Source organism: Drosophila obscura, unplaced genomic scaffold (genome assembly GCF_018151105.1).
Source record: "Drosophila obscura isolate BZ-5 IFL unplaced genomic scaffold, ASM1815110v1 contig_137, whole genome shotgun sequence".
Classification (NCBI taxonomy): domain Eukaryota; kingdom Metazoa; phylum Arthropoda; class Insecta; order Diptera; family Drosophilidae; genus Drosophila; species Drosophila obscura.
Window position 1 is genome coordinate 532,360 of NW_024542721.1, and position 21,412 is coordinate 553,771.

The following is a 21,412-nucleotide window of genomic DNA, read 5'->3' on the forward strand; positions in this document are numbered from 1 at the left end:
CACTGGACCCCCGAGGGTATCTCTCCGCCCGGGTCTCGGTCAGCCGAACGCCTTTGGCTTCTGGATCGCTCCACCCGTTTCTGACTCCTTATTTTCCTTCGTCGTTTGCCTGTGGCTTCAGATCCCCAATATGTGCCGTCCGTGTATGCCTATCGCCGTCTTTACGCAGCTTGCATATCACCGGTGATACGAAATCAGTGATCTGGTAGGGACCGGCATACTTTGGGGCCAATTTTGCTGCGAACCCCTCGGCTGCGTTAGACAGGTGGTGCTGTTTAACCCACACCTTTTCACCGACCTTGGGCTTCCAAGCTCTCTTTCGCAAGTTGTAATACCTTGCCTGATCCTGGGCTGCTCTTTCCAAATTCCGCCTCACCAGCTGAAAAAGTTCTTTCAGCTTTACCGCATGCTCATCCGGAGTGTTTGTCTCCTGACCCGTGCCGAGTGTTTCCTCATCGTACAACGCCTTCGGCAGCCTGGGCTCTCTCCCTTGCACTATGAATGCTGGTGCGAATCCAGTGGACTCAGTGACCCCAGAGTTCACGGCCAGCATTAACTCGGGCCACTTCTCGTCCCAGCATCTCTGGTCCCCTTCGGTGAACTGCGCGATCATGGTTTTCACCGTTCTGTTGGTGCGTTCCGTCGGGTTTTCTTGCGGCGTGTACGGTGCCGTAAACTGGTGTCGAACTCCCATCTGATCCAGAAACTTTTTAAACGCCCGACTGGTGAATTGTACCCCATTGTCGGTGATCATCACCTTGGGTACGCCGAACCGGGCCAATATTCTTTCTCTGAAAGCCTTTATCAGGGCTTCTGCCGTGGCCTTTCTCATTGGCACCAGCTCGGTCCATTTTGAAAACCGGTCCACCAGCACCAACAGCATGGCGTTGCCGTGTTTTGATCTGGGCAATGGTCCCACAAAATCCGCGCACACCGTCGCCCATGGTTCCTCTGGTACTTGTGTCAGCATCTTCCCGGCCGCCTGTGCCTGACTTGGTTTGAAACGCATGCAGGTGTCACATTTCCTGACATACGTCCTCACGTCTCGGTGCATCCCCGGCCAGTAGTACCTGGCAGCTATCCTTGCCATCATTTTCCTGCCGCCGGCGTGACCCGCCTCCGGGATATCGTGGTTCTCCCTCATGACCCGCTCCCGCCGATCCTTCGGCACGCAAAGCTTCCAAGCTACTACTTCTTCGTCGCCGGCCCGGTGCGGGATATGCCGGTACACCCCGCCTGCCTCCTCCACATAATCTGGGAACTTGGCCGGCTCCCTTCTCATCTTCTCCTTGACCTTCTTTATCCATGAGCATTGCTCTTCGGACTCCTGTCCAACGTCCTCCGCTTGCATACATCGCTCTTCCATGGGCTGTCGGGATAGCGCGTCAGCCACCACGTTCTGCTTCCCCTTCCTATACGCTATTTCGAAGTCGTATTGCTGTAACTCTAGCGCCCATCTTGCGATTCTCCCCGTCGGGCTCTCTATGCTGTTGAGCCACTTCAATGCCATGTGGTCGGTGACCACCTTGAAGTGATACCCTTCCAAATAGGGTTTGAGCTTCCTGATGGCCCACACAATTGCCAGGCATTCCTTCTCTGTAGCCGAGTAATTCTTCTCCGCACTGTTCAGCGTTCGGCTGGCGTATGAGATCACCCTTTCGCCCTTCTCCGTTTCTTGGGTGAGAATCGCTCCCAATCCATAGTCGCTGGCGTCCGTCTGTAGCACAAACTTCTTCGAGAAATCCGGGCAAGTTAGCACCGGATCGGCTACCAGCCGACCCTTCACGGACTCAAATGCCTGTTGTTGCTCTGATGCCCATTCCCACTTCACCTTTTTCTTCAGCAATGTGCTAAGCGGCTGTACCATGGTGGCGAATCCTGGCACGAATCGTCGGTACCATGAGGCGACGCCCAGGTACTGGCGAAGCTCTTTCACGTTCGCCGGTGGCTTCAGCTCTGCGATGGCGGCCACCTTTTCCGGATCAGTGCAGATGCCTTCCCCTGTCACCAAATGCCCCAGGTACCGCAGCTCCCTTCGGCCGAACTGGCATTTTTCCACATTCAACCTTAAGTTGGCCCTTTTTAAGCGTCGGAACACCTCCTCCAGATTACGTTGGTGCTCCTCTTTCGTTCGGCCTATAACGATGATATCGTCTTGGTATGCGAAAGCATGCGGCATCATTTCCGGACCAATAACCTGGTCCAACGCCCTCTGAAACGTGGCCGAGGCCGAATGTAGCCCGAACGGCATCACTTTCCATTGGAACAATCCCCTCATGGTGTATAGATCCCTTCAGTACCGCCCTTCCCGATGCACTCCTTTCTTTGCTTGTCGTGAGGCCCCACGTTGGGCGCCAGTTGTAACGAACTGTTTCGGTCCGTCTAACTCAGCGAGGCTGGCTCAGCGGCCGACGGTTCGTTGCAACAAATTTGTATGTTGCCTCACAGACACGAAAGAATGCACGGGTGGGTTTAATTACTGGTTTTGGATGTTTTATTGGTATCTTATACTTATGGGATCTTACGTTCTATACAACAAATGGATCGTTCTTCAGTTTCACACGCTCTCTCGCTCTCGTCTCAGGCTCCTCGCTGGTGCTGTGGCTATGCGTCCGACCTGGCTCACGCCTGATCTACACACACAACTCCGCACCCACTGAGTCGCTTTTGATCGCCTTTGCGGAAGCGGTACCTGTCGTCCTTCCTCTGGCACCTCGCAGACCTTGTTCCCTTTGCCGGGTCGTACTGCTGCCTCTTGGATGGGTCACTTTGGTTCTTCCTTTGCCTCTCACGTCGACTTTCCTTGTCAGTTGTCCTCACGCACTCGCTTGTGTTCACGCTTTTTCCTCGCTGCTCGCACTCCACTGACTGTCCTCCTTCACTGTTGCCGGGCTCCTCTTATACCCTCGCTTCGACGCTAGCGTCCGCGCCTCTGCCTATCAACAGCGGTAAATCCGTGCGCCGCTGGTACTTTTCCATCGGCCTCTTCGCTTGATTCCCTCCCGTTCTTAACGGGACCGGGCTGGTGGCGTGATCTCATGTCCATACATGGACATGCGCTGGACCGCTGCCATCGGCCTCTTCGCCTGATTCCCTCACGTTCTTAACGGGACCGGGCTGGTGGCGCGATCTCATGTCCATACATGGTCATGCGCTGGACCGCTGCCGGCCCGCTCCCGCCGTTCCTAGCCTGACGTGAGCGCCGCTCCTTGCGGGCTCCTCCATTCCCGACTCCCTCCACGGGCTCGTACCGGAGGCATACTCTCATGCCCATATCTGGTCATGCACTGGAGCCCTGCCACTCTAACGGACCCCGGCTCTCACTCTCTTGTGAATTTGCCGTGAATTCTCGCCTTAACCCTTACTTGGTTCCCTTGTGAGGAAACTCCATTCCTCACAGTCCTCTTAAAAAACTCCTTCTCTTCACCTGTTAAGGTTACTTCTGGAGTACCAAAAAGCAGACATCTAGGCCCCTTACTATTCACACTCTTTATTAATGACCTGCCTTTAGTATTAACAAAGTCTCGAGTACTCATGTATGCGGATGATGTTAAACTCTGCGTCCAGTATAAGGAAATTTCATTTCACTCTCGCTTGCAATCCGATCTCAATAACTTTCAGTCATGGTGTTGTGCAAATATGTTACACCTAAATGCCTCGAAATGCAAAGTAATGACATTTCATCGCTCCAGCCCCCTTTTGGCTCCTTATAGCCTCTTCGGTGGTTCTCTTGAGAGAATTACCCTGGTTGATGATCTTGGTGTTAAATTAGACTCAAAGTTAAAGTTTTCTGAACACATTTCTACCATGGTAAATAAGGCCATGGGTGTGCTTGGGTTTATAAAGAGGTGGTCAAAGGAATTTGACGACCCCTATATAACAAAGACTCTCTACATTTCGCTTGTTCGTACGATTTTAGAGTACGGCTCTTGTGTATGGTGCCCCCAGTACAAAGTACACCAGGACCGAATAGCATCAGTCCAGAAAATTTTTCTACTTTTTTCTCTGCGTGGCCTTAACTGGGATGTAGGTGTGAGACTGCCATCTTATCCTCGTAGATTGCTTGTAATAAACCTTCCGACCTTAGTTAGTCGTAGAAAAATGCTTGGTGTGATTTTTATGCACAACCTGATCAAGGGTGACGTAGATAGCCCTGACTTGTTGAGCCGCATAAACTTTACGATTCCTATTAGATCTACTAGAAACTTCATTCCTTTGTTCCTTCCGCTTTGTAGATCGAATTATTCCTTGCACGAACCATTTGGGGTCCTTTTCTCGGACTTCAACAACTAATTCCCTTCCTCTTCTTAAATCACTAATACTAACATATCTTTCCCGTAATTAGTTATATTTCTTAGCTATCTTTCCATGTTTAGCCCTTTGAGTTGTGCTAAGCTCTAATTTTCCTCGAATTTTAGTCTAACTCCTATCTTTCCTGCATGCTCGCGATCGGTTCGGTAACACGCGTCGCGCGTCAAGCGGCAGCGCCCCTCGGTCGGTTGGGCGGGAGGAGGGCTGCGTTTCTGCCTGGGTTCCGCGCGTAACAGGCTTCGGCTTGGTGTCGCATGGGCCACTTGATGGTGCAGTCATTGCATATCAACGTCCAGACAAAGTATATTTGTTGCTTTTGATTACACTACTCGACCAAATCGAACTTTTTTTTCCTCAAGGATCCAAACCGACTTTTTCTGATAGATATGGGGCTTTACAATTTTTTAAAGAATTATGGTGTTTTTTCTATGGCAGAACTTTTTTTTAAAGAATTTTTGAAGTCTGGTATTTTTTTTTTATTAATCTTTTTTCAGAGGTAGCGCTTGTTTTTTTCACATAACTCTAGTATCTTACGTCTGGTTGTAAAGAACTTTGCTATTTTGAAAAGATAATTAAAACAGCTAGAAGTTAAGCCCAAACATTTTGTGATTTTAGCTTACCGTCTGGGAAATATATGCAATATATATATGCAATATATGCAATGCAAAAATGATGATTTTTGTGCGGTATTTTTTACGAAATTTTGACTTTAAAAACTCAGGAAAAGTCCTCTATTTTTTTGTGTATAGGTGCATTAATTTGGCGTGGTTTAAGGTTTCGCTCACGCACACTGAGCGCGGCAGAGTGTGCGAGCGAGAAGGAAAATGAGTTGCAAGGTCGTTGGCAGGAGTGGGAAGGGGAAGCAACTGAAAATTAATTTCTTCATTCTGGCTATAATTATGATCCGATCTGATTCAGATTCGGCAGTCTGGTAGATATGGTCATTCTCTACGATACTGCGTTTTTAGTTTTATCGTATCTTTAAAAATGTGCCTGCCACAGATTTTCGTCTTTTGTGTGTGCGGAAGGGGGACTACACTTGTAGCAGTGGGATATCACATAAGTCCGGAAACCAAATTTGGTTGCCCTAGCTCTTATAGTCTCTGAGATCTAGGCGCTCATCGAGACAGACAGACAGACGGACAGACAGACATGGCTATATCGACTCGGCTATTGATGCTGATCAAGAATATATATATACTTTATGGGGTCGGAAACGTTTCCTTCTCTGCGTTGCACACATCCACTTTTACCACAAATCTAATATAACCCTTAACTCTTTTTTGAGTACGGGTATAAAAACAAAATTCACTACCGGGCAATCCACAAAAACGAAGGAGAATGGTAGTTTATTATAGGGGCATAACAAAAAACTTGTAGTCTCGCGGCTAGCCCCTGACCTCACATCCAATGATGTGACCGCTTTTATACAAAGCAAAATAAAAGCCGTCGGCTTAAAGGTGGAAAAATTTAACTTTTCTTACGCCAGGGAGATATCTTCCTTCAAGATAAGCGTCTCCCCAACTCAATTTGAAACCAATTGTTCCGCCAAGTTTTGGCCGGAGCATTTGGCGGTTAGAGATTTGAAGGCTAAGAAAAAGAATAGGCCCCCCATCACTCTTCCTAGTAGTCAGACCATTGGTACTTCTCCATCCTCATCTTCCACCTCTACTTCTACCCATCCAAAAAACTAACTTCCTGTCTTTTAGTTACATACCAGAATGCTAGAGGCTTGCGTAGTAAGCTCAGCACTCTTTTCCTTGAGAGTCTCGCATTCTCGTCCCACGTTATTGTGTTCACCGAGACCTGGTTAAAGCCGGACATCCTTAGTTCCGAAGTTTTGGCAGGTCGGTACACAATTTTTAGAAATGACCGTTCGTCTCGACGTAAAGGTGGGGTCCTTATTGCAGTGGACTCAAACTTCACGTGGGAACATTTCATGGTCCAGGTTCAACAAGACCTGGAATTCCTGTGCGTAAAACTGATTCTCCCAGGCTTTTCCATTTTCATTACCTGCTCGTATATTCCACCTTCCTCGGATATCTTAATATACGAGCATCACCTGTCCGCTGCTTTCGTAAAGCCGAGTTTACGAAGCTTATAAACCTCATTAGTGATTTTGATTGGTCCGGTTGTATTTGTGCACTGACGTTATGAAAGGCACAAACATTTTTTACAATGTACTTAACACATTTTTTGATTCTTGTGTCCATTAACTTTATCCATGCTCCCCCCATCTGGAAGGAATCTTTTATTATTCCGCTCCATAAGAAAGGTAGCAAGTCTGATGCAAATAATTATAGAGGTATATCTAAGTTATTCGCTATTCCTAAAATGGTTGAAAAAATTTTAACTCCGCATTTGCAACATCTCTGCAAATCACTTATATCTCCGTCTCAGCACGGATTAATAAGGTGACGATCAAAAACCACAAAACTTTTATCATTAAACGTTACCGTTATTATTAAAGGTTACAAGTTACCTTGTACTTTTAGGATTCCCGCCTAATCTTTTGAGATGGATTTCTAGCTACTTTTGTTCTAGGTCTCAAAGAGTCCTCTTAAAAAACTCCTTCTCTTCACCTGTTAAGGTTACTTCTGGAGTACCACAAAGCAGACATCTAGGCCCCTTACTATTCACACTCTTTATTAATGACCTGCCTTTAGTATTAACAACGTCTCGAGTACTCATGTATGCGGATGATGTTAAACTCTGCGTCCAGTATAAGGACATTTCATTTCACTCTCGCTTGCAATCCGATCTCAATAACTTTCAGTCATGGTGTTGTGCAAATATGTTACACCTAAATGCCTCGAAATGCAAAGTAATGACATTTCATCGCTCCAGCCCCCTTTTGGCTCCTTACAGCCTCTGCGGTGGTTCTCTTGAGAGAATTACCTTGGTTGATGATCTTGGTGTTAAATTAGACCCAAAGTTAAAGTTTTCTGAACACATTTCTACCATGGTAAATAAGGCCATGGGTGTGCTTGGGTTTATAAAGAGGTGGTCAAAGGAATTTGACGACCCCTATATAACAAAGACTCTCTACATCTCGCTTGTTCGTACGATTTTAGAGTACGGCTCTTGTGTATGGTGCCCCCAGTACAAAGTACACCAGGACCGAATAGCATCAGTCCAGAAAATTTTTCTACTTTTTTCTCTGCGTGGCCTTAACTGGGATGTAGGTGTGAGACTGCCATCTTATCCTCGTAGATTGCTTGTAATAAACCTTCCGACCTTAGTTAGTCGTAGAAAAATGCTTGGTGTGATTTTTATGCACAACCTGATCAAGGGTGACGTAGATAGCCCTGACTTGTTGAGCCGCATAAACTTTACGATTCCTATTAGATCTACTAGAAACTTCATTCCTTTGTTCCTTCCGCTTTGTAGATCGAATTATTCCTTACACGAACCATTTGGGGTCCTTTTCTCGGACTTCAACTACTAATTCCCTTCCTCTTCTTAAATCACTAATACTAACATATCTTTCCCGTAATTAGTTATATTTCTTAGCTATCTTTCCATGTTTAGCCCTTTGAGTTGTGCTAAGCTCTAATTTTCCTCGAATTTTAGTCCAATTCCTATCTTTCCTGCATGCTCGCGATCGGTTCGGTAACACGCGTCGCGCGTCAAGCGGCAGCGCCCCTCGGTCGGTTGGGCGGGAGGAGGGCTGCGTTTCTGCCTGGGTTCCGCGCGTAACAGGCTTCGGCTTGGTGTCGCATGGGCCACTTGATGGTGCAGTCATTGCATATCAACGTCCAGACAAAGTATATTTGTTGCTTTTGATTACACTACTCGACCAAATCGAACTTTTTTTTTCCTCAAGGATCCAAACCGACTTTTTCTGATAGATATGGGGCTTTACAATTTTTTAAAGAATTATGGTGTTTTTTCTATGGCAGAACTTTTTTTTAAAGAATTTTTGAAGTCTGGTATTTTTTTATTAATCTTTTTTCAGAGGTAGCGCTTGTTTTTTTCACATAACTCTAGTATCTTATGTCTGGTTGTAAAGAACTTTGCTATTTTGAAAAGATAATTAAAACAGCTAGAAGTTAAGCCCAAACATTTTGTGATTTTAGCTTACCGTCTGGGAAATATATGCAATATATATATGCAATATATGCAATGCAAAAATGATGATTTTTGTGCGGTATTTTTTACGAAATTTTGACTTTAAAAACTCAGGAAAAGTCCTCTATTTTTTTGTGTATAGGTGCATTAATTTGGCGTGGTTTAAGGTTTCGCTCACGCACACTGAGCGCGGCAGAGTGTGCGAGCGAGAAGGAAAATGAGTTGCAAGGTCGTTGGCAGGAGTGGGAAGGGGAAGCAACTGAAAATTAATTTCTTCATTCTGGCTATAATTATGATCCGATCTGATTCAGATTCGGCAGTCTGGTAGATATGGTCATTCTCTACGATACTGCGTTTTTAGTTTTATCGTATCTTTAAAAATGTGCCTGCCACAGATTTTCGTCTTTTGTGTGTGCGGAAGGGGGACTACACTTGTAGCAGTGGGATATCACATAAGTCCGGAAACCAAATTTGGTTGCCCTAGCTCTTATAGTCTCTGAGATCTAGGCGCTCATCGAGACAGACAGACAGACGGACAGACAGACATGGCTATATCGACTCGGCTATTGATGCTGATCAAGAATATATATATACTTTATGGGGTCGGAAACGTTTCCTTCTCTGCGTTGCACACATCCACTTTTACCACAAATCTAATATAACCCTTAACTCTTTTTTGAGTACGGGTATAAAAACAAAATTCACTACCGGGCAATCCACAAAAACGAAGGAGAATGGTAGTTTATTATAGGGGCATAACAAAAAACTTGTAGCCGAAACCAACATCAGCAGACGAAACTAAAAGATTTGTTGCATTTTGTCACTACTATAGAAGATTCATTCAAAATTTTGCGGAACAAGCTCGCAATCTAACAAGATTAAGTAGAACGGGAAGGAACGTGCGAGTCGCTTCTAAAGACGCGACTCTACTTATACCCGTACTCAGTCAGTATTTACATTTTTGAGCATATGTATGATTTTTTAGAATTTTAGAATTACAAAAATAAAATGTTACATTTTACTTTTTTTTGCTACATCTGTTATCTACATCTACATATATTATGTATATTATACATCTAACATGTAGATTAAACATGTACCATTTAGATTCTACATCTCCTCCGCTAGGGGTTGCTCGCGCACTGAGCGCGGCAGAGTGTGCGAGCGAGAAGGAAAATTAGTTGCATGGTCGTCGGCAGGAGTGGGAAGGGGAAGCAACTGAAAATTAATTTCTTAATGCTGGCTATAATTATGATCCGATCTGATTCAGATTCGGTAATCTGGTAGATATGGGCATTCTCTACGATACTGCGTTTTTAGTTTTATCGTATTTTTAAAATTGTGCCTGCCACAGATTTTCGTCTTTTGTGGGGGCGGAAAGGGGCGGGGCGAATTTTTTAAATACACTTGTAGCAGTGTGATATCACATGAGTGTGGAAACAAAATTTGGTTGCCCTCAGCTCTTATAGTCTCTGAGATCTAGGCGCTCAACAAGACGGACGGACAGACAGACAGACAGACAGACAGACAGACAGACGGACGGACAGACAGATATGGCTATATCGACTCGGCTATTGATGCTGATCAAGAATATATATATACTTTATGCGGTCGGAAACGTTTCCTTCTCTGTGTTACACACATCCACTTTTACCACAAATCTAATATACCCCTTAACTCTTTTTTGAGTACGGGTATAAAAATACACCTTTTATATGGACTGAAGAGTCCAGTACAGCTTTCAACTATCTTAAACAGGCTCTGATAAGACCTCAAATCTTACAATTCCCAGATTTCAAAAAATCATTTTGCTTAACCACAGATGCTAGCCGGTTCGCATGTGGAACAGTACTAAGTCAAGAGTACGATGGTAAACAACTACCAGTTGCATATGCATCTAAGGCATTCACAAAAGGCGAATCCAATAAATCAACAATAGAAAAAGAATTAGCAGCCATTCACTGGGCAATCATATATTTCAGACCATACCTATACGGTACCAAATTTTTGGTAAAAACCGATCATCGTCCATTAACATACTTATTTTCAATGAAAAACCACTCGTCTAAATTAACACGAATGCGATTGGATTTAGATGAATATGATTTTGTGGTGGAGTATAGCAAGGAAGGAAAACTATGTAGCGAATGCGCTATCCCGCATAGAAATATCAGATTTGAAAAGTTTAACTGCCAAGGCAGCCCAAATACTCAAAGTAACAACACGGTCGGAAGCCGAAAAAATTAAAAATAAAAAACACTCCTAATAAGAGTATCAAAGAAAGTCTTAAGGTTCCAAAAGTATACGAAGCGCTATATAAAAAAGAAGCTCGACATGTCGAGCTCATTCTGACCCTTCCGAATTTACTATTCAAAAATGGGAAAAGAGTTAGTAGCTAATTTATAGTTAATGACCTGATTATTAACGAGAAAATTTACTTAGGACAATTCTTCAAAAGGCTTACTTTAGAAGTAATCTAGGTAATCTAGGCGTCACCAAATTACAACTGTCCTTAGAAGACAGACTGTTTAAGTATACCCGGGTAGATGAATTTAAAGAAATGGGAAATAAAAAACTTTTAGACATAAAATTGCGTTAAGGCAAAAAAAATCGATCGATAAAATATTAAAACAATTCCACGATGACCCTATTAATGGTGGCCACCAGGGAGTCAATCGTACAAACATGGAAAAAAAATGACAAGGGATATAAAACAGTATATAAAACACTGCGACAAATGTTTGAAGAACAAAACTCTTAAGCACAACAAAGAAGAAATGCAGTTAATGCACAATCGGCCCCCTACCAAGGTCGGAAAATAATAATGAATATGCCGTCACAATCCTATGCGATTTGACTAAATCTTATACCTCTCAATCTTATTACAATACCGATACCCAGCAAGCATGCTAAGGTCGTAGCCAATAGTATCTTTAATAACTTTATTATTATCTATGGCCCTATGAGGACGCTCATGCAAGTTATTAAAAATTGACCATAAAACATCGACTGCCCATCACCATCAGACACTCGGCGCAGTAGAACGCACTCACCGAACTTTCAACGAGTATGTTCGCTCGTACATCTCGAGTGAAAAGAATGGTTGGGACGAATGGATAAAGTACTTTACATATTGCTACAATACAACACCATCCACAGTACATGGGTATTGCCACTAACCATACAGTATATATATACTGTATGGTTTGTGGTATTGCCCATTTGAACTGGTGTTTGGTAAAAAACCACAAATTTATGACTTTTTAGAAGAAACTAAGGTCAGTCCAGTCCAACCATGAAGCATACGATAAAGAAGTAAAATACAGATTACAGATAGCTAATAGTAGATCCAAATTATTATAAGAAAATGCAAAAACTAGACAAAAAAAAAATATTATGACAGGTATCTAAATAGCATAAATAAATAGACATAAACTAGATAACCAATACAAGGGACCACATAAGGTCATAGGAATAGATGAGAGGAATAACTACATATCAAAAGAAAGAAATAAAAGTACCACAGTAAACAAGAATAGATTTCAATTATATAAAAGTAAAACAATATAAAAACTTGGTTTGTTTTCACCATTTCATGTCCATGAAGAAATAATATAGAATAAATCAAAATAGCAAACACACTTTATATGCAAGTGACACGGCCTGCAAATTCATGACCTTCAGTCTTTCATACAACAAATTTGGTTCCAAAAACCATAACAGATATCGTATTTTGATACTTAATATAAGCTGGAATATTTACAATGCTTTTCGAATACAATTTAACAACTTTGGTTTTGTTGTTTCTCTGCAGCAGAAACAACTGTGTGTCGCTATCTTCATTTGATCTGTTGCGTGTCCCTAAAGAGACAAAACAGACTTTTTCTGATGGATTTGGGTCTTTAAAATTTAATAAAGAAACGAAAAGTCACCCGCTCTCGTAAAACGCAAGACTTTTGCGTTTAAAAAAATGTGACACAATGATGCATTGGTATGAATTTGACACCATTACCAGAGCAATTCAGCTTATGTCCCTTTTATACCCGTACTCAAAAATAGTTAAGGGGCATATTGTGTTTGTAGTAAGAGTGGATGTGTGTAACGCAGAGAAGTAAACGTTTCCAACCCCATACAGTATATATATATTCATGATCAGCATCAATAGCCGAGTCGATATAGCCATGTCTGTCTGTCCGTCCGTCTTGTTGAGTGCCTAGATCTCAGAGACTATAAGAGCTAGGGCAACCAAATTTGGTTTCCAGACTCATGTGATATCACACTGCTACAAGTATTTCAAAATTTCGCCCCACCCCCTTCCGTCCACATAAAGGACGAAAATCTGTGGCAGGCACAATTTTAAAGATAGGATATAACTAAAAACGCAGTATCGTAGAGAATGACCATATCTACAGCGATATGATTAAATACACCCATAAAACACACATAAAACGATTCGAATCTTACCTTCATATAAAGGTTGCTCAATTGGTAATTAACCCTCATCCCAATAACTTAACATTATACATGTTAAGTTAATAAAATAAGCATTTTAAACAAATCCGCTGACTGAATATTCACTTAACGATTCCGCGCTCAATACGCTGGCGTCCGAGGTGGCCACCTAGGGCGATTCGGACTTTTGAAGTTAGTGCAGTAATGATACCTTTTTTAGCTCGATATTTAATATTAATTATATTGAAAGCATTCTGTTTTCCTTTAATTAAGCATTATAAAAAATAGCCCACTGCTGCATAACTTCCTTTACGTCAAACGTGTGCATACTTTTTGTGCAAATTGGGAAATTTGTAGTCATTTGTAGTTCTACCAAGTCGGATCGCTTCAAAATGCCAAAACAGAACGAACAAACCATTTCTTCACATTATTTCCATTGCATTTATGTCAAAAACCCCTGTTCGGCTAAGTGCAGACCCATGGCAGCACAAAGAGAAGCATAGCGATCAATATTCCAAATAGTATGTTGCCTCCGTAGCTCTTCAATGGACAACAGTCTCGCTAAAAGCATTTTTATTAAGTTTACAGATGTCTGTTTTTTTTTAACAGAGTTGCCGAGTACATTGTTTTGTTTGACGCGCACAATATGGGGTGTTTTTTTGCTTTGAAATTATAAAAGTACAGGTTCGATCGATATCTATTGTAACTGATGTTTGTGTTTAACTTTGCTCCTCCTAAAAATGATTCTTTTCTGTGTTCAAAGGAAAATAATTGTGTCTTATTAGTGTTGACTGTTCAATCTGTCCACGCTCTGTTCTCGTCTCTCAGTGTTGCAATAATAAATATTACTGGACTGTTTTTCATTACATGCTGTGCTAAAAAGTGCCGCTTTGCAGCTCAACAGAAGGTGTTCACATACTGCTGGCTATGTGAAAACATGGCACATACTACATGCGCTGACTTTGGTCCTACTGATGGACGCGTAGTCGACTTGATAAAGTCTCGCTGTGGCCTCAACTGGACTTTTTTGGACTGCAGGCCGATTAAAGCGACATGCGGGTCTTTATGAGACAAACTCATAATGAATTCGCGGCCGTCAAAACTGCGTTTCGTATTGTTCATGATAAGATTATCTCTATTGAGTCTCACTTTAAAAATTTTAGCTGAGTCGCCGAAGAAAAAGAAGGGTAATAACAGTCTGCCCTCTCGTAATATAAATGTCTATCTTGCAGTTCCTGGGACACACTCACTTCCAGTGACTGGGCACCTATTTAATCACCTACCACCTGTCCGGCGACCGTGTCTGACTGCGATGTCACACGGGAAGTCTACGATCCTGTCGGCGGCGCTTCTGGACCAGCACTCGAAGCCGCCGCCATCCGTCAGCATGGATGTGGATGTTCCGTCTACCACGGCTTCCATCGTCATCTCTGAAAAGGGCTCATTTTTTTCTGATTCAGGTAATCGGATTGAATCTGCTTCGCGGAGGCTACCTTATAATTCTATCTCCCCTCCATTTACTCTAACTGCTGTCGCTCCACTAAAATCTATTTTCGTTTCTCGACCTTTGGCATCGGCCACGGAAGTTCTGGTTAGAGACTTTATATATTCTAAACTTAATATTAATAATTCTTCTGGTCTGGTAGTTAATAAATTTAACTTTAAAGTCAAACGTAGCATTTCCTCTTTCAAAATGCTGCTACCTGACATGTCAATAATAGGCTCGACTCCTCTGGCCGGAACTTACAATTTGTCATATGTTTACTAATCGTTCCCATAACCCTGAACTGAACTTCTGTAGTGTATTCATGCAGTGTGTTTAAGAACCACCCTAAAGACGAATTGCAATATGATGCGGTCCCAGCGGCGGTCGCTGTCGTGGCCCAAAACTGATGCGTCTGCATCCAGCTAGAGAACCTTACTAACAGCTAACACCGCCGTCCGAAATCGGACACGTCATATTGCAGACCGGGGCGGTGAGTCACCTGCATGGAGGTAACGCCTTTTCACAATTTCATATAAATATAAGTTTGTTTTCAATAAAAAATCACTCATAAACCAGAACGCAAGCCTTTCATATCATGGCGATCCTGTCATTAGCAGGAAAAAACATTAAACAAATACCAGTTTTAAAAAGTTCTTAAAAAAAAACTAATTAATGCGTCTATTTAAAACTAAAAATGTTGTTTTTTTTTCGACTTTTCCCGAGATTTTAAAGCAAAAATTTCGGGAAAAAATACCGCAAAAAAATTTTGAAATTTCAATTTGGAAGCTTAAATATGTATCAGGCGTTAAGCTGCAGGTACAAAGTGACTGGGTCGGATTTTTAGCTGCATTTGCCAGCTTTTCAGAACTGCAACTGTTCCATGCAATCAGATATAAGATACTCAAGTTATATGAAAAATAGAAGTACTACCTCTGAAAAAAAGCATTAAAAAAATAACAGATTTGAAAAAATTCTTTAAAAACGAGAAGGAACGTGCGAGTCGCTTCTAAAGACGCGACTCTACTTACACCCGTACTCAGTCAGTATTTACATTTTTGAGCATATGATTTTTTGGAATTTTAGAATTAAAAAAAAAATTTTACATTTTACATTTTTTTGCTACATCTGTTATCTACATCTACATATGGGCAGTTCCGCCAAAAGGTCCACCAGGCCAAAAATCATAAAAAGTCAATAAAAACCGATTTCTATATAATTTTTTCCGGATATTTTTTTCTAAATTTATTGAAATTTATTATTTATTTATTTTATTCACATATAATTTCATTAACTTTCATCCTAAAACCTATGAAAATAAGCAAAAGTTCACGTTTTTGGTATTTTCTGGTATTTTTATAGACATGTTTTCTTTTACTATTATCTCCTAGGAAGAAGATGATTCTTGATAAAAGTTTCTCCTTAAAGTCTTTCTATTATATTAAACTACCTAAAACCATTATCACAACGTTGGTCGAACCTTGGATAACAGTATATTTTTAGGCTTTTATAATCGCGGAATTTGGTAACGTAACGCCAGCAACGTTCGCCAGATGCCTCCGCGGATTTTTAACAAAAAAAGAGGAAAAGTTTTTACATTTAATAAGTTTGAAAATTAACTCTCAATACTTCATTTATTAGCACAAAAAATGTTATACAGATAGCCCTATCCAAATCGCAGAGTTTTGCCATTTTGTACGCCAACCTCGAAAAACACTTCTGTTTTATGTAACGCACTTTTAGATTTGGCTTATTTCTTTAAAACCGTACGCTCGATTATTGCCATTTTTCTGGTGAATATAGACCTAACCAAATTATATTCAACGAGGATAATCTTTTTTCCAAATTTCAGTTTTTTTACTATTTTTTTCAACATTTTGTCGTACGAATGTAACGTAACGCCAGATAGGAACTGCCCATATGTTATGTATATTATACATTTAACATGTAGATTCTACATCTCCTCCGCTAGGGGTTGCTCGCGCACTGAGCGCGGCAGAGTGTGCGAGCGAGAAGGAAAATGAGTTGCATGGTCGTCGGCAGGAGGGGGAAGGGGAAGCAACTGAAAATTAATTTCTTCATTCTGACTATATTTATGATCCGATCTGATTCAGAATCGGCAGTCTGGTAGATATGGTCATTCTCTACGATAATGCCTGCCACAGATTTTCGTCCTTTGTGGAGGCGGAAGGGGGCGGGGCGAAATTTTGAAATACACTTGTAGCAGTGGGATATCACATGAGTCTGGAAACCAAATTTGGTTGCCCTAGCTCTTATAGTCTCTGAGATCTAGGCGCTCATCGAGACAGACAGACAGACAGACAGACGGTCAGACAGACATGGCTATATCGACTCGGCTATTGATGCTGATCAAGAATATATATACTTTATGGGGTCGGAAACGTTTCCTTCTCTGCGTTACACACATCCACTTTTACCACAAATCTAATATACCCCTTAACTCTTTTTTGAGTACGTGTATAAAAAACTAAACCATAAAAAAAAACCATAATTCCGTTCAAGATTTGTAAACCCCGAAATCTATCAGAAAAAGACATTTTGGGCCACAGCCTAATTGTTGCCGACGAAATTTAAACTTAAAAGAGTAGTTCTGGAATTTAAACCATAACAGCCACGTAGGCGCATACGGCAACGCCACCATGCATAAGCACCACCATTCGGCAACTCTAAAACAGAGAGACAATTGAGGATAAACCAGCGAAGCAAGAACACAAACTTTTTTAAAGCTCTCTCTCTTATTATTATTAATAAACTCAACATTTCTTTAAAAAACTTTAATTACGCACAAACAACAAACATAATCGTGATCCACGCTTGCATTTCAACAAATTGCGAAATACACAAGACGCTCGCATACACAATTGCCTACATACACAAACACAATTGTAAAAGCCATGTGTGTGTAAGAACCTTGATGTAGTAGATCGCGCTGAATACATGCAACGTGGGAACACACAGTAAAACCAAGTTAAAGTGCACAAGTTTTTTTTTTTTTTTTTGTATTCATTTAATGGCTTCCTCAATAGTGCTTATACCTAAGAACAATACAATGTGATACGAACAGTTGGGGGACAGATGGGGTAGAGGTCGTGCGACTAGCGGTACTGCCGCAAGGCATTGCTTCGCCCGCGCGGAGACACCTACTCCTTTTGCTCCTTCCGCCTTCTCTCCATGGCCCTGAGCGTTTTCAGAACGCTCGCGGCGAACACCGCGGCAGCTTCCCAGATCCTCTGGTCTGCCAGCATCAGCGGCACCAGGTTGTTGACGCATATTGCAGACCCTGCAATGGCTTCAAGCTCCTGTCGCTCGTATGCGAACCGGTGGCACTCGAAGAGGACGTGCTGAGCGTCCTCCACTATGCCAGAGCCGCACTCCGGGCACCAGTCCTCCGTATCGTGCCCAAAGCGCTTGAGGTAGCTACGGAAGCAGCCATGCCCGCTCAGCGCCTGGGTTAGGTAGTGGTCTACCTGCCCGTGCTTCCTTCCGACCCAGGACGAGATGTGTGGGATGAGGGAGTGCGTCCAGCGCCCTTTTTGGGAGCTGTCCCACCTCCTCTGCCATTTCTCCATGCTGCTCCTTCTAGCGGCAGCCTTCAGCTCTGCCTTGCTGATCCCTGCTTCGTCGTCCTGCAGGGCGTCGTAAATTTCCCTGCGCTCCCGGATCAGCTCCCCTAGAGGAATATGCCCGGCGATGACCAGCGCTGCCTCGTCCGAGATGGTCCGGAACGCGCATGCGATCCTGATGGCGCATAGCCGATACGTGGCCTCCAGCCCCCGCATATAGCTTTTCACCGTTGCGGGCTTCGCCCACACCGGCGCGGCGTAGAGCATTTGCGCCGTTACAACGCTCGTCAGCAGCTTCCTCGTTGCCTGTTTTGGGCCTCTGGTGTTGAGCAGCAACCTCGAGAGCGATCCTACGGTTCCGCTCTCTGGCTCTCTGGCCTTCTTGTTGATGTACTCCAGGTGCTCCTTGAAGGATAGCCTCGTGTCTATGTGGACACCCAGGTATTTAATCGACCTTTGGGAGGTGATCGTGGTCCCTCCGACTTGCACGATGGCAGTCTCCACCGCTTTCCGGCTCGATATGAGCACAGCCTCCGTCTTGTGGGCCGCCAGCTCGAGGCCTGCTACCGCTAGCCACGATTCCACGGCTTGGATAGCCTCGTTGGCGAGGTTTTCCACGGCGGCAAGGTCCTTTGCGACCACCACTATCGCGGCATCGTACGCGAAGCCTACCAAGCTTGTGCTGGCTGGCATCGGCAACCTCAAAACTCCATCGTACATGGCGTTCCAGAGCAGCGGTCCCAAAACGGAGCGCTGCGGGACTCCGGCTGAGACTTCGTATGCTCTGGAACCCAGACTCGTGTCCATCGTGAGTACCCTGGCGCTGAAATAGCTGTAAGCTATATTCAGCAGGTACCCCGGGATGTTGAAGCTTCTGAGGGCCTCCAGCGTTCGGCCCCAATCGGCAGAGTTGAAGGCGTTCCTTACATCCAGCGTCACCACCAGACAGTAGGACTTGCTTCCACCTCTCCACCTGGTTCCCGCGCATGCCTCCTTTGCCGTTTCTACCACTCTTGAGATGGCGTCCAGCGTTGACTTCCCCTTCCTGAAGCCGTATTGGCCCGGGGAGAGACCGCCAGCCGCTTCGATGGCTGCACTCAGCCTCGTTGCAACCACCTTCTCGAAGACCTTCCCGATGGTGTCCAGCAGACAGATGGGCCTGTAGGAGGAGGCCTCTCCTGGCGGCTTGCCCGGCTTGGCCAGAAGTAGCAGCCGCTGCCTCTTCCACCTCTCGGGGAACGTGCCCTCCTGTAGGCACTGGTTAAACAGGCCAGCAACCTCCGTCGGGAGCAGCGCTAGCGCCAGCTTTAGCGCCCTGTTGGGGATCGCATCTGGGCCCGGTGCCTTCTTGGGCTTTAGGCGTCTGCCCGCACGCCGTACCTCGTCTTCCGTGACCTCGGATATCTCGCCTCGTCTTAACTCCGACCGTGGAGAGCTCACGACCCGTTGCCCTCGTGGGAACAGGGCGCTAACTATCCCCTCCAGCTCCTCGGGATCAGTTGGGGCTTTGCCTCCCGCGTTGATCCTCTTCACCACCATCTGGTACGCACGTCCCCAGGGATCTTCTTCAACTGCATCGCACAGCTTGAGGAAGCATTCCCTCTTGCTGCTCCTGATGGCTGTCTTCAGCTCCTTTCTTGCCGCCTTGTAGCGCTCGCTGCAGCTGTCCAGGCGCGAAGTGCCCCTAGCCCGTTGCAGAAGCCTTCTGGCGCGGAGGCATGTTCTGCGGAGTTCAGCGATCTCCTCGCTCCACCAGAACACCGGCACTTGGTGCGACCGGAATGTCCGCCTCGGGAGCATGCTTTGGTCGCATGCGCCCTCCAATGCGGAGGCCAGTTTGTTGGCCCTCTCATTGGCTCCATCCGCTTCTGTCGCCGAGAAGCTCCCCAGTGCGTCTGCGAAGATCTGCGGCCTCAGCGTGTCCTGCCGGTACGCCTTTCTTTGGGGGGGGAGGTTCTGCCCCTCGCCCAGGCACGCCCACCGAGCACTGGATTGCCTCGTGGTCGCTGGCGGTGTAGACCTCGCTGACCTTCCAACGAGCGTGGCGTGCCAGCGCGCTGCTGGAGTATGTGATGTCAATGACTGACCCCGTGCCTGCCCTGCTGAAGGTTTGCCGGGACCCTTCGTTTAGCAGGACGATGTCCAGCGTGGCGAAAGCCTCTAGCACCGTGCGACCTCTGGCATTGGTACGGGAGGACCCCCATTCCTGGGCCCAGGCATTGAAGTCGCCCCCGACCACGACGTTGCTCCGTCCTCTCAGGTCGCTGCACAGATCGTCCAGGATCCTGCTGAAGCTCTCCAGCGAGAGACTGGGCGCCAGGTAGCAGCTGTACAGCCACGTACCTCCAACTGCTGACTTGGCGTCGCGCATCTGTGGAGCATTCACTCCGCAGAGCCACAGGGAAGCTTTGCCCGTGCTGTCCGTGGCCCACACGCTGCTGCTCCCCACCTTGTAGGGTTCGCTGAGGATTGCCACCTCCGAGCCCAGCTCACGCACCGTCTGCGCCAGGAGATCCTGCGCCGCTCTGCAGTGATTCAAATTTAGTTGAATCAACTGCATGAGGATCTGGCGTTCTTGACCCCGCTGCTTGCGGCTGGGCAGCTCCTACTGCCTGCCTGATGCCTTGTCTCCTTCATCCCAGCTGCTGAGCAGATAAAGCACGATGGCTCCTTACTGCACTCGGCTGCCTTGTGCCCCTGTCCACCGCATTTGATGCAGCAGCCGCTCCTGTCCACCGAGCTCTTGCAATTACTTGCAATATGCCCGGGTTCCAGGCACCTGTAGCATCTTGGGAGACCCTTCTTTCTCGGATCCTGCAGACGGTCCAGCCGATCCGCACCTCGCCGCGCTCCAAAACGGCTTTGCCCACGGAAAAGGGCAAGCTGACCACCGCCAACTGTGACTCCGAGTAGCCTCGTCGCAAGCTCCGCACTCGTATTTGGCCCTCCTCGATTTTGTGCTGGCTCGCGATGGCGCCGCAGATCTCCCGCTCCGTTGCGAGGGAGTCGAGGTCGCGTATCTCCAGCACGACCACCTTGGAGTCCTCCGTCATGGCACGCACCGTCGCTGCGTCGCCGAGGACCCGCGCGATGCTGTCCTTCATGGCCTCCGCACTCTCTGCGCTGCCTTTGGCCACCTCCAGCAGTAGGTTGCCGTTGAGGGTTCGGCGTACCTTGCTGACGCAGCTTCCCAGGTCAGCCAGCTGCTTGTCCTCCCTTCTGGTCACCATGGCCAGCACCTCGCTGTACGACCTCCCGCCCGCTTGTACTATGACAGCGTCTGGGCGTGCGTGACGTGCTGTCCTCGGCTTTTTAGCCACTAAACTCCACCCGCTTTCACGGTTTCCGAGGCTCTCTTGTTGGCTGGGGGCATTGTGCGCCGCCTTCTCCTCGTGTGGCTTTATCTGGGCCTTCTTCTGTTTCTTCATGGGTGCGCCTTTGTGACCTGCTGGCCAAATGCAGCGCCTTTATGCGCACGAACAAGGTTCTGGTCGCCTCATTTATATGGCGC